General features: G+C 39.7%; 1 protein-coding gene across 1 annotated transcript in view; it reads left to right on the plus strand.

Moving 5' to 3' along the window:
- The first annotated feature begins 2,019 nt into the window (after window positions 1–2,019).
- kug (kugelei) overlaps window positions 2,020–13,277 on the plus strand; it is a 153,602-nt gene continuing 142,344 nt past the window's right edge. Inside the window, exon 1 of the mRNA XM_065489572.1 lies at window positions 2,020–2,157. The gene's annotated coding sequence lies outside the window, so the exon portion shown is untranslated. The remainder of the gene's footprint in view (window positions 2,158–13,277) is intronic.

Below are 13,277 nucleotides of genomic sequence, written 5' to 3' on the forward strand. Positions count from 1 at the left end.
ATATAGAGATAACGCATTCTGCGCATTCCCAAAAGTTTGACAACTGATTGATGACAAAATTTGTTTTGTAGCGTGTAATGTAGATTTTATCTTACTGTCAATTTTGTTTTAAATGAATACTTGACTTGCAATTTCAAATTCAGTCCCTGATAAAATCAGCACAATATTGAACGTACCCGAAAAATGTCTGTAAATATTATTTGATTTAATGAAATAAATTATCTTATCTTAATCTACTCTAATGTCAGCATAGCACCCTGGCTAAAACAGTCTGTTTCGGGTATTCACTTCTAGATAATCTAGAAATGTGTGTTAACAAATAAAGGTGGTTCAGATAAGCTAAAACATTTCCCAGAAGCGCAAAGTGATATATGGCATAATTTCCTTCAGATTTCTGCTAGCCTTGCAATCTTCCTTAAATTCTGTAATTTTAAAATGAATAAATAATATATTTCCTCCTTTAAAGCGATAATCTATATGCATTCGAAATCTTAAAACTACAGCAGATATCGAAGGACCGAAATATTTTAAACTCAAACCTCATTCCATATTTAATATTACGTTGACGGGAAAGTTTTTTCTACAGGCATATTTTTTCAAGATGTTTGCGGTGAGAGTTGGAAAAGCGTGTTTTTCGGACATAAAAAACATTTGGTAATTTTCAAACGAATTTTTTACCTGGTAGCGTGCAAATATAACTACATACCGATTGTAAATAATTATTAATGACTACACTTGGGGGTTGGGAAAATTGATTATATACCTCTCAGGGGGTCTTCGAACGTGTTTTTGGGCTACTGTAAACTTTGGCCAAAATCAGCACTCTCAGTGACGTTTGCTATTGTTTTTTGTCAACAGAAAACCGATTCTGAGGTCATTTATAAGTTTATTTCGAGTGTTTCACCAAAAATTTCAATTTTACACCTTACGTTTCTGTTCTAACCTGATAATTTTCCAATTCTGCCCGACGCAAATTGTAAATTTACAATTATTTTATTTATTGGCAAACCACTTTAATCTCAAGACTGGGTAAAAAGACAGATATTCCTCGAAATTTGTAGGATTTAAACAAATATCAGACAATTTTAGATATGATAAATATGATAAATTTTGGTGAGAAATCTCTTAACTTTACAAATCAGTAACAGAAGAACTTTAAGAGAAGTTAAATGTATACATTAGAGTATGTGAAAACGTGTGTCCTTTGTAAAAATTTCTTAAAATTTACTTACAATACAAAAGTTAAAAAATTATTTCGTTTCAATTTAATTGCAGTTAGAAGAATTTTTATTACGTTGATAAGCTAACTAACACGTTGATAAGGTACAATACATTCCTTCAGGAATATTCCAATTATAAGTAAATTGATAACGAAAAATGGCATGATCTTTTTTCGATCAGTGCAATCAGCCCAGATAACATTGTAAATTCGTCAAATAAAAAAAGCAGGTCGCAGGCTGTCAATTAGCGTCTCGCAAGAGGGTTCATTAAAAATCTAATTGCACGACCGATAAGAAATCAAAACGTTATCTCGGCCGGCGGCGTTCTGCGACAGCAAAGAAAATATGCAGTGCTGATATCAGAGGCGCAGTTGGTGTCTCCGCACAATCTGATTTTGTCATGCAAACCGTGCGGCGTCCCGCGGAAGTGTTTAATTGTGGGTGTTGCACTTCCCTCTGCAAGGGCGGAGCTGCCAAATTAAATGGACCAATTTGATATGATTTTACACAATAAAATAGGCGTTTAGAGATTCTCCATTGTTCGGTGGCAATTTCGAATTTTAAACGCGCCGATGACGTACGCCGCGCGGTAGCTTAGCAACAAAGCCGCACGCCAGAAATGATAATATTCTCGAATTTGATTGTAAAAGTCGCGAGTCTTGTCGAACACACGGGAGACAACTTTATTTTTCGCTGCTCTCTTCGGAGGTCCATCATCCATCACGGGTTCATCTGTCCGCGGCCGGGCCCCCCGCTCTCCCTTCCCCTTCGCCTCTTGTTTTAACTTTTCACGCCTGTTTGTGTCTGTCGGTGCTTCCAGGCAGCGAGGACGGCGACGGCGCTTAGACTCTTTCGTGTAAATTCAGTGTCTCGTGTGTGTTTGTTTTTTTGTCTGCAAGACTTTTCGAAGAAGGAAAGTGGATTGATTTTCGTCACGGTGAGTCTGAATTTTTGCACTCTCGATTTCGGCGGTATTTTATTTATTAATGGACACTGATGTGTGTCAAGTTTGCTGATTAAAGGAGTAGTGTGGGCCGAGATAGGAATCGTGAACGGCTTGTGACGTGAATGAACGGCAAAGTGCACGTGGGCGACGCCGACAAGCGTTAGAAATGGAAATCATTCACAAAAATTAATTGAGTAAATGACACCTCGCTGGAGCTCGAGTTGAAAGTTGTATCAAGGCGAGAGTGTGTGCAGATTAACAAGCTGCGCGTGACGCAACAAAGGGCGAAGGTGTTTAATAAAGTGGAATGACACTGCCGAATTGAGAGATTTTTTTAGCTTTGCTTTAATCAGTCTCAAAGGGAAAATTAAATTTATCTGGGCAGCTGCAAAATTTTACGGTCTCACATTAAGGCTGTTAATTGCATACACGATCGTCTGTTTTTTTTTTTTGCTTCCAATCGTAATAGGACCATCAAAAGAGCTCGAATCGTGCAATTTAAAACCATTTCAATCACACTAAAAATCGCAAAGTGGTGTAAAATAGACAAAATTGTACAAATATTGAGCCTGTGTGAGAGAATATTTATGTTTGTTTTTCTTTCACGCAAAATTTTCAAATATTTAGTCTCTAAACAAAGCAAAATTTTTCGTGTTTATTGAAACTCGGTTTCGGGGCAGTTTTTAAATTTATTTTTGAACCTTTTTATTTCTTTATGGGGAAGAAATGAAAACACAAACATTAACATCAATAAAATTTGAACCTCCTAATTATCAATAAAATTTGAACCTCCTAATTATCAATAAAAACACACCTGCCCTCTTTTAATTGCAAAAGTAAAAAACACGAATTTTGAACATAATATCAAAGGTCAGAAACCTATTTATCTGAACGTAATTCACTTGCTAATACAGGTAGTTCGATCATACTCAATCAAAGCGAATTTATCAACAACATATGTGAAAATCAGAATGGCAACTTTTCGGTGACAATTTTTTAAAATATTTACTGAAATAAACTTTCTTGATTCTCTTACATCAAGAACTAAAAATTTTAACTAGAATTTGAAGTGGTAATATATTTTCTAATAAGGATATACAAATACGCCAATTCTTCGAAATGCATTTGTCCTGTTAGAGCCAAAAATACAACAGATGGTTTTTTTTGTCCGCAGTATCATTCGACTTGGCTCAAAGTGGGGAGAGCGATTTTGACGCTCACCGAATTACACACTCGGCTCGCAATCAAAGCACGTACGTATAAAAGCTTTCATTGATTTACGGTTAATCGCTCGGCTTTTATTACTCTCTTTACTCTGCCCGTTTTTGGAGTTTGAAAGTAGTAAAAAGTCATGTCGAACAGGGGAAACCGCTCGTTTTTCAACAATGTTCCGCCGATTTGGCGCTTTTTATTTACGCCGCGTGCGCGCGCGACTGGTTCTCTTTCGCCCACACGATCGACACACGGACGAAATAATCCCACACACCGGTGACGCATTAGCATATTGCGACCAACCGACGGACCGACCGGCCAGACAACATTATTTTCATTCATGCCGACGCGAGGGCAGGGAAAAGTGAGTTTCGCCTTGGCAGCTGCGCGTCCCTGCGCTGCCTTCACAGTTGTTGACCACCGTGCGTCTCGTGGGCCCGCTAAACCTGCCGCGGGCGTACCGTATGTTGACGTATTGCGAATTAACAAGGGGATCTCGTCTACCTCGGTCGACGTAATTGCCCAAAGCGTGCAATAACTCAAGTCACGCCCTTTGAACCTGCTGCAGCGCGCTCAAAGTGCACGTTCAGCGTTCAGCGGACTGCATAAATACTCGATCTCCAGGGGGTCTGCTCTCCGTCTAACACAATATTGATGTTTGATTGACGACACTAGCCAAGAATTTAATAGCTATCGCTTCGAGGAAACGTTGAATTGGATATTATCTTCATTGTTTGTAGTTTTATGGCTTGTGTAGAACGGAGTCTCTTTCCTTATTTAAATATATGTGCAGCGTTGGAAAATTGCGACGTGTCAAATGAATATCACGAAGTAGCGGCTCAAGATGATGAAGATTGATAGAGTTGAAATAGAAACCGTACTGTAAAGCGAATAAAAGGTTTAAGATGAAAGTTAATTAGCAATACCAATTAAGGCCAACAATTAATGATTTCTTCAATAATTATTTGGTCCCTGCCAAAGTCGGATGAAAGAATGATTTCAATAAATATGTTCTAACATAAATATATAGAGTAAAAATACGGGCAGCTAAAGGGCTCAGACCAAAGAGACAATTTTGTTTGCTAATACAATAAAGGAAAAATAAAAAATACTGTTTTTAAGATGTTCAAAAATTACATTTAAAAAGTACTGAATTTTATTAAAAAATAGAACGAATTTAAAAGTGTTTGGCCATTTAAAGGGGAATCTTTAAGCACAAATTTTGGTCTTCTAGCTTAATTATAAATCAAGATATTCTCAATTTTGTTAGCACCGGGATTCTGATTTTCTCAGATTTTCAGGGAAAAAGGCCTCACATTTTACTGTCAAACTTAGTGATTGCAATACACCACCCTATCAACATCTCTGATCAACAATATTTGGAATATAGCAGACGATATCGAACCTCGCATGGAATAACCCAAAAGCAATAAAATTAATTTCATAAACTTGTCTCGTTAGGTCGAGAGCGCTTAAAATTTGCTTTACTCTCGGTATCTACCTATCTGCAGATTGCAAATTCGCACGCAAGTGTAGGGCAAGTGTGCAGCGCCGTGCTTTCATTAGCAAAGCAGCTGCGGTGCGGGCTTAATGGGGTCAAGCAGGTCACTGGGAGCAATTTCCAGCGATTATCCCTTCTTGATCAACGCGCTGTTTGCGGCGTGCATTAAAAAGCAAAGAGAGCTTCCGCAGGCGCAAAACGCTGCGCCCGTCCGGCTGCAATTATTGCGCAATCACGATTAATCCGCGCGAAAATAAATCGGCCACTTTATTGGCCGCCTGTCGGCTCGCCGGTCGGCCGGGCTTATCGGTGCTTAATGAATGGATGAGGTAATGGCATGTACTTATCACACGAGAGGGGCCACCCGATAAGAAGATGCGCGACGGACGGAAATAAATATACATGGCGGGCGATAAGGATTGATTGCGGGATCAATGGCGTCGTCAAATTTAATGCCGTGTGAGCTGCTACGGCAAGCAGCCTTTTTATAACTCTTAAAAAGTGATGGCGCCTCCAGGCTTATCACGAGAGCCACACCAAATTCTTCAAAGCGAGGCGAACGTATGAAATAAAAGTGAGTCATTCTAGCGCGCACACGGCGTTATCTATCTGCTGCCTCGTTCGCGGATTCCTTCGCAGTTCATTCAGCCAAGTGCACTCGAGATTTTTTCCGATTTCATTGCAAAATCACTTTGCGATTTTTCTGCTAAGCAACACTCGGCCGAAATTGATTGCTCCGTGATGGGTTTCCAAACGATTGCACTCCGGCTCTCAACTGCAGACGTATTTCCAACTCAATCAGCTGCCAACAAGGAGTGTCCGCAATTTAATGCTCGAGAATTTGAATAATTTCTTGCCGCCTTTTGATATAGTGTTTGGGAGGTTTGGGGTGACACCCAATCAAAGGAAATGTGCCAGTCTTGCATGGTTAAATAGCAAGACGAAATAAAAACTGGAAAATTTAAAAAAAATAAATCAATCAAATTAACACAGATGATAGATTCCATGCCCGCAGAGACAAAAATGAAGTGCCATAGAAAATGAAAAAGTGTACCCTCTTGAGGGTAAAATGAATTCATCACAACAATTTGGAATCTCTTGCACTTGGGTGCAGGTTTCCACTCCAAAGGCTCCTTTGTGCGATTTGTACCGGCATGTTTCGTATGAATTTAACCTAACAAAGTGCGCGGCAGCAGGCGCAGGCGGTGCGAATTGTGCAAGTTTGCATTTAATTTCACGAATTGGCTGAGTAAACAAAGACCGAGCTCGACACACACACACGACTTTCATTTCCATGCTTATTCACATTCAATATTTGGAAAAGTTTGCCAAGTCTGGCGGACGGGGGCAGGTTGCTCCCAGAGGTGTGCACTGCACGCTGCGGTGCGCCTCATTTTGTATGCGTTGCCTCCGCAGCGTGCACGCTCACTTATTCTCATTCAGCCCGTGTGCTGCAGCTTGCGCCAATTCCAGATGCGTGTGCGCTCCTTCATTTCTGCATTATTCAGCACGATCCCAGCTCCTCTTCAAGTCTAATTCGTGACCTCTAGTTGTGCCAAACTAAAATGATGATGCCCAGGAGGAAATAATAACTACTGTTGCTATATAAATTTTTTATTTGACGTTTTCGGTTGCCATGTTTTTAAAAAGGTTGACACCAATTTGTAAAAGAGATGTAAAAATATTTCGCTCTACGTGCACGATATTATTGGTAGTCTTATTGAGCCACACTAATAGATGGCACCATAGTCTTCTGAAAAGTTTCTGGTTTTTCCAGAATCCTGCTGATTATTTTTTATTTTAGATAATTTTGATTTTTTTATGACATCGTTTGATCAACGTGCGTGGTTATTTTATATTAATAGTTTCCTCAATTAAAAACTCTCATCTTTGATGTGGTGTTTTTTATTGCTGCAAAATTCTATTAATTAATACCATCCGCACCATTGCTAAATGGAAAATTTAAAAATTTTCAAAGGAGCTACCTCAATTTTTTTAAATATCAGAGCTGAGATGTGATTTTCCTCATTTTCCTTTAAAGTACTGTTCGAATTGAATGGCTGGGGTGATTAATAAATTTTGCTTGAACATTTTGTAATAATAATTAGGTTTAATTGGTTTTAGCTTTGTAGCTCTTTAATTAAATTTTAAATTTATTCCGGTGGAAAATACACACGGAAAACGTCGTGTCACGTATTTTTAGATTAAATTCGATTTTTACTCGTGAAAGACACATTTTTAAGCTTATGCAGTCATGAAATAATTATTTGTTTGATTTCCAGATTTCAGGCAGTCATAAGGAGTTTCTTTGATTTCTGCTTCTGTTCTTCAAACGAGGTCGTATGTTGCAATCAAATTAAGCTCCCTCGGTTTGAACCCACTGCGCACCTGTTTTTCTGCAATCTCTCTTTGCGCTCGTTGGTTGGTTGGCTGGTCGGTCGGCGGGCCGGCTCTCTATGTTTGTAGTTCCATTTGCTGCGTCGCGCACTTGCGAGATCCAGCGAGTAGCACTTGCATGGGCAGTCAGGGTCGTCTACCTGAATGAAAAAAGTGCCTACGCTGCAGACGGAGGCAGTTGGATGTTCGCTTTCAGGGTCAACACCAACTTGTTCCTCGTGGGCCTGCATGAGTGCCGGCGCGGTCGGTCGATCGCGCGCGCAGGGGTGACAATTTATTGTTGCACTTTCCAGACAGCTACACGTTCGAGAAAAATGTAAATTTCGCTAAAATTGAGGTAATTTATTCGAGTGAGCCGCAAAAACGGCTTTAAAGGACAAACAAAATAAATCAATTTGAAGCTCCGCATTTTATTTCTGCTCGCTTTTTAGACACAACATGTTTTATTACCGTCCGTGTCCTTTTTAAACGTTTACGCTCATGACGACCGTTTTATGAAAATAAAAAGCAGCGCGCGCGGCTTAGGCTTTGTAAATAAAAATCAGGCCCCGGCGTAATTCTCGAGGTTTTATGGCCCTGGTCCTTTTGATCCTCTGCTCGGCTGCGAGCCATTACTGCACATAATTTTATACCCGGTTCACGAGAGTAGCGACTTGCCGTAATTTGCATAATTAACGAACTCGCAAAGCCCCCGTGCAGAATATTGATTTTTTCGCCAGGCGCTCAAGCAAACTGCACTGCTTAGACTAAATCCCTCGACTGAACAGGGCCGAGCATCATTTTTTCGCGTTGTTTACACGCCCGAGTCTGCGGTGTTGCGGTGAAAAAAGGGTCCTGCCGTTTTATTCCAGCACAAGCGCGGGATTAATCCTCGCCGCACGTCTAACGTAAGCGACGGCCATAATCAGCTCTCAGCCTGCAAGCCCATTGTGCGGTGTAATTAAATTTGCCGACCAAAAGTGCATGCAAAGGCATCTACTGTAATATTAATTCCTGCCCCCACCCACCAACCCACACTCAACCACCCGCCCAACCCACCCCGTTGGGCGGGAAAGCAACTGCCAGGCGCCCTGTGCTGCGATCAAAAGAAGGGGCGCCGAACCCACGCTGATTGGGCTTTGTGGATTGCTTCTCTGGTGTGGGGCCGTGCACGTTTGTCCAAAAAGAATTTGTGTGAAACTTATCGGTCTGAAAATTTTGGTTAGCATAAATGGCACGACATGAAAAAATATTTTACTCGCCAAATTTATTAATACATTGTCCAAAAACTAAACAAAATAATCATCTAATTAACTCAAAGGTCCATGCGTTGGTTGTATCTTTCTTTTCAATTTTAGTAATTGAATTGCCAAAGGGTCGATTCAGGTTTGGCAGCCAAATTCCTCGGTCAAAAATTCGCCAGCTAGCCGCCATGAATCTGACTAAGCTGCACCAGCCGCCAATGAAAAAGGGTTAGAAATTAAAAATTGCATGAGAAAAAATCCAAGCCGCCACCGCCGGGCAAGAAAATTCGGCTTAGCCGGTCCCGCCAGCCTCCTCCTCAAATTTCGCGGCTGAGACCTCTACTTTTTACTCTCTGGTAGTAAATTGTTTGATGACAGTTGTAGTTTTTCGGCTTAATTTTGTAGCCCAAAATTTCGGGCAATAACCCTTGCACATACGAAAATTTCGAGTCATTGGGAAAATTCCGGATCCCCCATTTTGGACATTTTCTTTTAGGACAAAGTACAATCACCCCCAAGTGTGGTTGCTCTCTCTCTCTCTCTCTCTCTCTCTCGCTCTCTCTTGGTAACATAAATATATCTCCGAATCGCAGGTCAAACCTCCGCCAAAATGGTGGTTTCGGCGCGCAACGAACAACACTGCCCATGAAAAGTTCGTGTGCTGATCTGTCAGAAGTGGAGCTATCGACTTTTACGCTGCCGAGTTGATGGTTTATGCATTGTTATTCTGTTTGCGCAGTCTGGAAATTGAATTGCAAAACAAGCAAAAGCATAGTAAATATAATTAAACCTTCGGGAGGAATACGTTTTTTATTCCCTCTGTTGGCCAAATATCTGTCTGCCACCGAAGCGTGATGCATTTTTCTGAGAAGATAATGACAGCTGATGCACTCCAGTAGTTTGCTAATGATATTGTTGAGCTTTTTCTGACTGTGAGATCTTGACACGCCGGGTAACTACGCATTGAATTTCTGATTTAAAAAAGTCTATATTAGTGAAGAGATTTACAACCAAAATCCACATAATCTATCTAGTTTAAATAAACGTTGATATTTTGGAAAATTTTAAACAAAAAATGTTGTTTTATTTGGCTGAGCTAGGATTAGTGCGCCATTTGGATGCCGACGTGAATTAAAAACAGGAGAATAAAGCTTTCTAGATAAAATGAGAAGATTTTTGAAAGATTTTTAGAAACAGCATTTTGTCCAAATCTCTGGCCTCATCAGAAAACCTGGTTCTGAAACTACCTACCGAGACATCCACTTATTGCCGCTAAAAAGGCGTAAAACAATTATTCAAAACATCTAAAAATCTTAAGGATCGACAAAAAAAATTTCATATCCAAACGGTCCAAACGAGTAAAATTATAAGAAACGACTATTTTTAGGAAACACAAAACTTTCATTACTAGTCTCAATACTGAAGTGTATTTTCCTTGTTTTAATTTCGACTTATAATGTTGCTTTTCCATGGCGCAGGATTAAATAAATTAACTAACTCTGCGAGGCGTCTCCTTTGTTGGATGTTTCAGGAGATCGTCTCTGTTTTGGTGAAGAATAAATTAAGGAAATTGCGCATATTATGCTGTGCAAATGAAGCGAATTTGTCAAACGCTCCTTTTCCACCTGCATGAGCGGAAGAGACGGCTCCTTTGTTTTGACAGATCCGTAATGAACCTTGAATAACAGGCACGCCATTTAAATAAGTGTGCATCTGACAAAGAGAAAAACACTGAGTATAGTACATATTAAACATACTTTTTTTATTTGTTACACTTTGAGGACGAAACAAAAGGGACAGCGTTTTAATTAGAGCCGCCAACGTGTTTAATCTTCGAAAAAGTTAATTAATTAGTCAGGTGCAGGTGAAAAAGTAGGCTGTGTTTCAATGCTTTGACCTTGGTCGCGGGCAAAAGTGGCTGCCTTTGTTAAACCATTGTGCGCTGGTGCTGGCTGGCTGCTTGCTTGCTTCCCCTCGCGTTGCAGTGTGCCGTGTGTGAAATCCCCGCCGCGCGGTACGAATACATGCATACCGTGTACATACAATCAATGTAAAAGAAGCAGGAAATTACGCAGGAAGCGCCGAGCTCTGCAAATAGCCTGCCTGCACACGCGTTGCGTTTTCGTGCGACCCGACTTTCCACCGAAAAACACGGCCGCTCCTCGAAAAAAGGAAAAAAGTTAACTGTGAGAGCAGAGAAAACGAGGAAAGTCCAAAGTGAATGCAGCGAATATAGTTATTATAGCAGGCGGACGAGGATATTATTTTGGTCGAAAGGGCCCCGCTTAAACTAATAGATAAGCGCGGCTGAGTGTGTGCTCAGCTTGTGGAAATTGATAATTCGTGCAGCGCGCTCGGTTCAAAGGAGAGATGCTGCATGATTCAATGAAATCTCGCCCAAGGTAAATGGAATAATTTAGAGGCGCCACACACAAACACACACCTTTGGTATTTTTCTCAAGGTGAACGAACGTATCCGACGTCGCCGGCGCGCTGTTCCTGGGTAAATACAGCCAATGGGCGAAGTTTTTGGCGTGTGTTGTTTAGCATATAAGCGGAAAAATTGTCTGCGTGAATAATGTATTCGTTGAAGCGAGTGCCGCACAACAATTAAAGGGTTTGGCGTTAGGGCGGACAATTAAAAAAGACTGTCCATTGATTTTTATTGAGCATATTTGGCATATTTAAAACGAAATTTTTACAATTTTGGAAAGCCTTGAAAGTATTTTCTTTGTTCTCTTCGCTATAATTTATAAATTTGGTATGTGTATTGCACGCAATTAAGACAGGGAAAATATTTAAAAAAATAAAAAAATAAATTAAGATCATTATGATAGTCTTTTTTAACTTTTTTTCACGTTTTCACCTGTCAAATTGTTAGGATGAACGCACAATTTTGCGTCAGTGATCATATATAAAAAATTAAATAGAAAACGATTTTTCATATAGGAATTTACACATTTTCGTGATTTTTAGTTAGCATTTGGGTGAAAATAAAAAAAAAACATATTTTTTTGGCAAAAGCCCAGACTCTTTTGGGGAAATCTACCTGTGGGTTTAACCGATAGAAAATCTGCAGACTGTCACAAAATCCCTTAAAAATAGTCTAAAGAGGAGTAATCGGATGATGTCCTATCGGGGAGTACCTCAAAGATAAAATTGTCATAATCAGTAAAAACATGACAAATCATTTAGTCTAATAGTAATTGTTTAAATGTCGAGGATAAGGGCATTTCCTACGATAAGAGGACAATATTCTACAAGATTATTATCTTTTCTTTTTAAATAAACCTAATAAACCATTTTTTTCCAAATGAAAAATTCAGGATTTTAGGTTTCAATAATCTCCATCTGCGGTTTCTTATTTAAAACAACGACGTTTCAACGCCATCATCAGATCTTAATTTTTTTTCTTGATTTTTTCGTTCGAGATTCTAAACTACTAGTGTCCAATTTCAGTCAGCTATTAGCGTTTTGATTAAGTTTTTTATTTTAAATTTGTCTTGCTTAAAAAAACCAAGTATCACACAGGCTCCAGACCTAATTTGATTTCTTGAATGTATTGCAGGTTAGGATTAAAGTAAAATGAATAATTATCTGTGTCCCTCATTAACTTGTCACACTTATTCGAACCTTCTAATCTGCACCTTTGAGCTCCTCTATGCACCACAAAGGGAGGTTTCTGCTAAAAATTCAAATTTTGGTTTGAAATTTTTTCATTAGTTAAATAAAAAAAACATCCTATATTCAGTGCATAAATCTCACCATATAATTTTTTTAATAATTTAGCGTTTACAGCTACGAAATTTTACTGGAAGCACATCAAAAGGGGGTTTGTATTAGTTTGCGGTGAGCTTGGAATGGAAGATCGATATAGTTTGTTTTGGATCAGCGAGGCACTAAAAGATAATGCAGAAAGGGTTGTGGAGCAAATTCAATAATAAGAGAAAAACGAGCTAGTCTTTGAGCTCACCTCTGAAAGCACACAAGCAGACACAAATTCTGAATACCCGTCGTTCCATTAACGAAAACACTGAAATTCAACCCTCCTCTGCTTTGACGTCAGTGTTTTGACAGATGGAAAATTTCGCAACTTTTCAGCGTGAAGTTTCTTTACGCGGATTTCATCCTTTAAACTACACAAAAAGCGAAAGCTGGTTTAATTAGATTAGGCGCACAATTTTCTCCAGACATTTTTAAATAATAATTGAGAAACTGGTTAATTCCGCCTATGGGAACGAAATATGAAACGAGTACAATTTGGCATGACTTGTGTCGCTGGCAAATTAAATGCGAGAAAAAATACACGGCTGTTCTAATAAATGGGTGCTTCTTTCCTTCTTTTCATTATTTTCACGGCGTGGTTGGTTGTGTCTCGTGACATGCAGCGCGCACACGCGATGCGAAAATAAATAGACACACTCACATTTTTCGTGTGCAAAGCTGCCTCGCTATGTAATATTGATTGGCGGCGTGTGTTTCTTCTCCTTCTCTGTTGCGTTCCTCAACAGATTATTATTTTCAGCCTGGCAAATATTTGCCACAGCAGAAAACTTGGGATGCGTGTTGACGAGATGACAGCGCTTATTTTTCTCGCCTCCACCTTCCAAACTTTTGGTAATCTGCTCGCAATTATTTCTGCCTGTTTAAATGCGCCCGACGAAAGGCGATCACGAAAATTGATGCTCGCCGGCTAAATTTAGCGTGGGCAGGCAGGACGAGATAATTCTCTTCTGCCAGAGCGTCGGCACGAGATAAAGGCGTGAAAGTTGCTTAAA

The sequence above is a fragment of the Cloeon dipterum genome, chromosome 4, assembly GCF_949628265.1.
Source record: "Cloeon dipterum chromosome 4, ieCloDipt1.1, whole genome shotgun sequence".
Classification (NCBI taxonomy): Eukaryota; Metazoa; Arthropoda; class Insecta; order Ephemeroptera; family Baetidae; genus Cloeon; species Cloeon dipterum.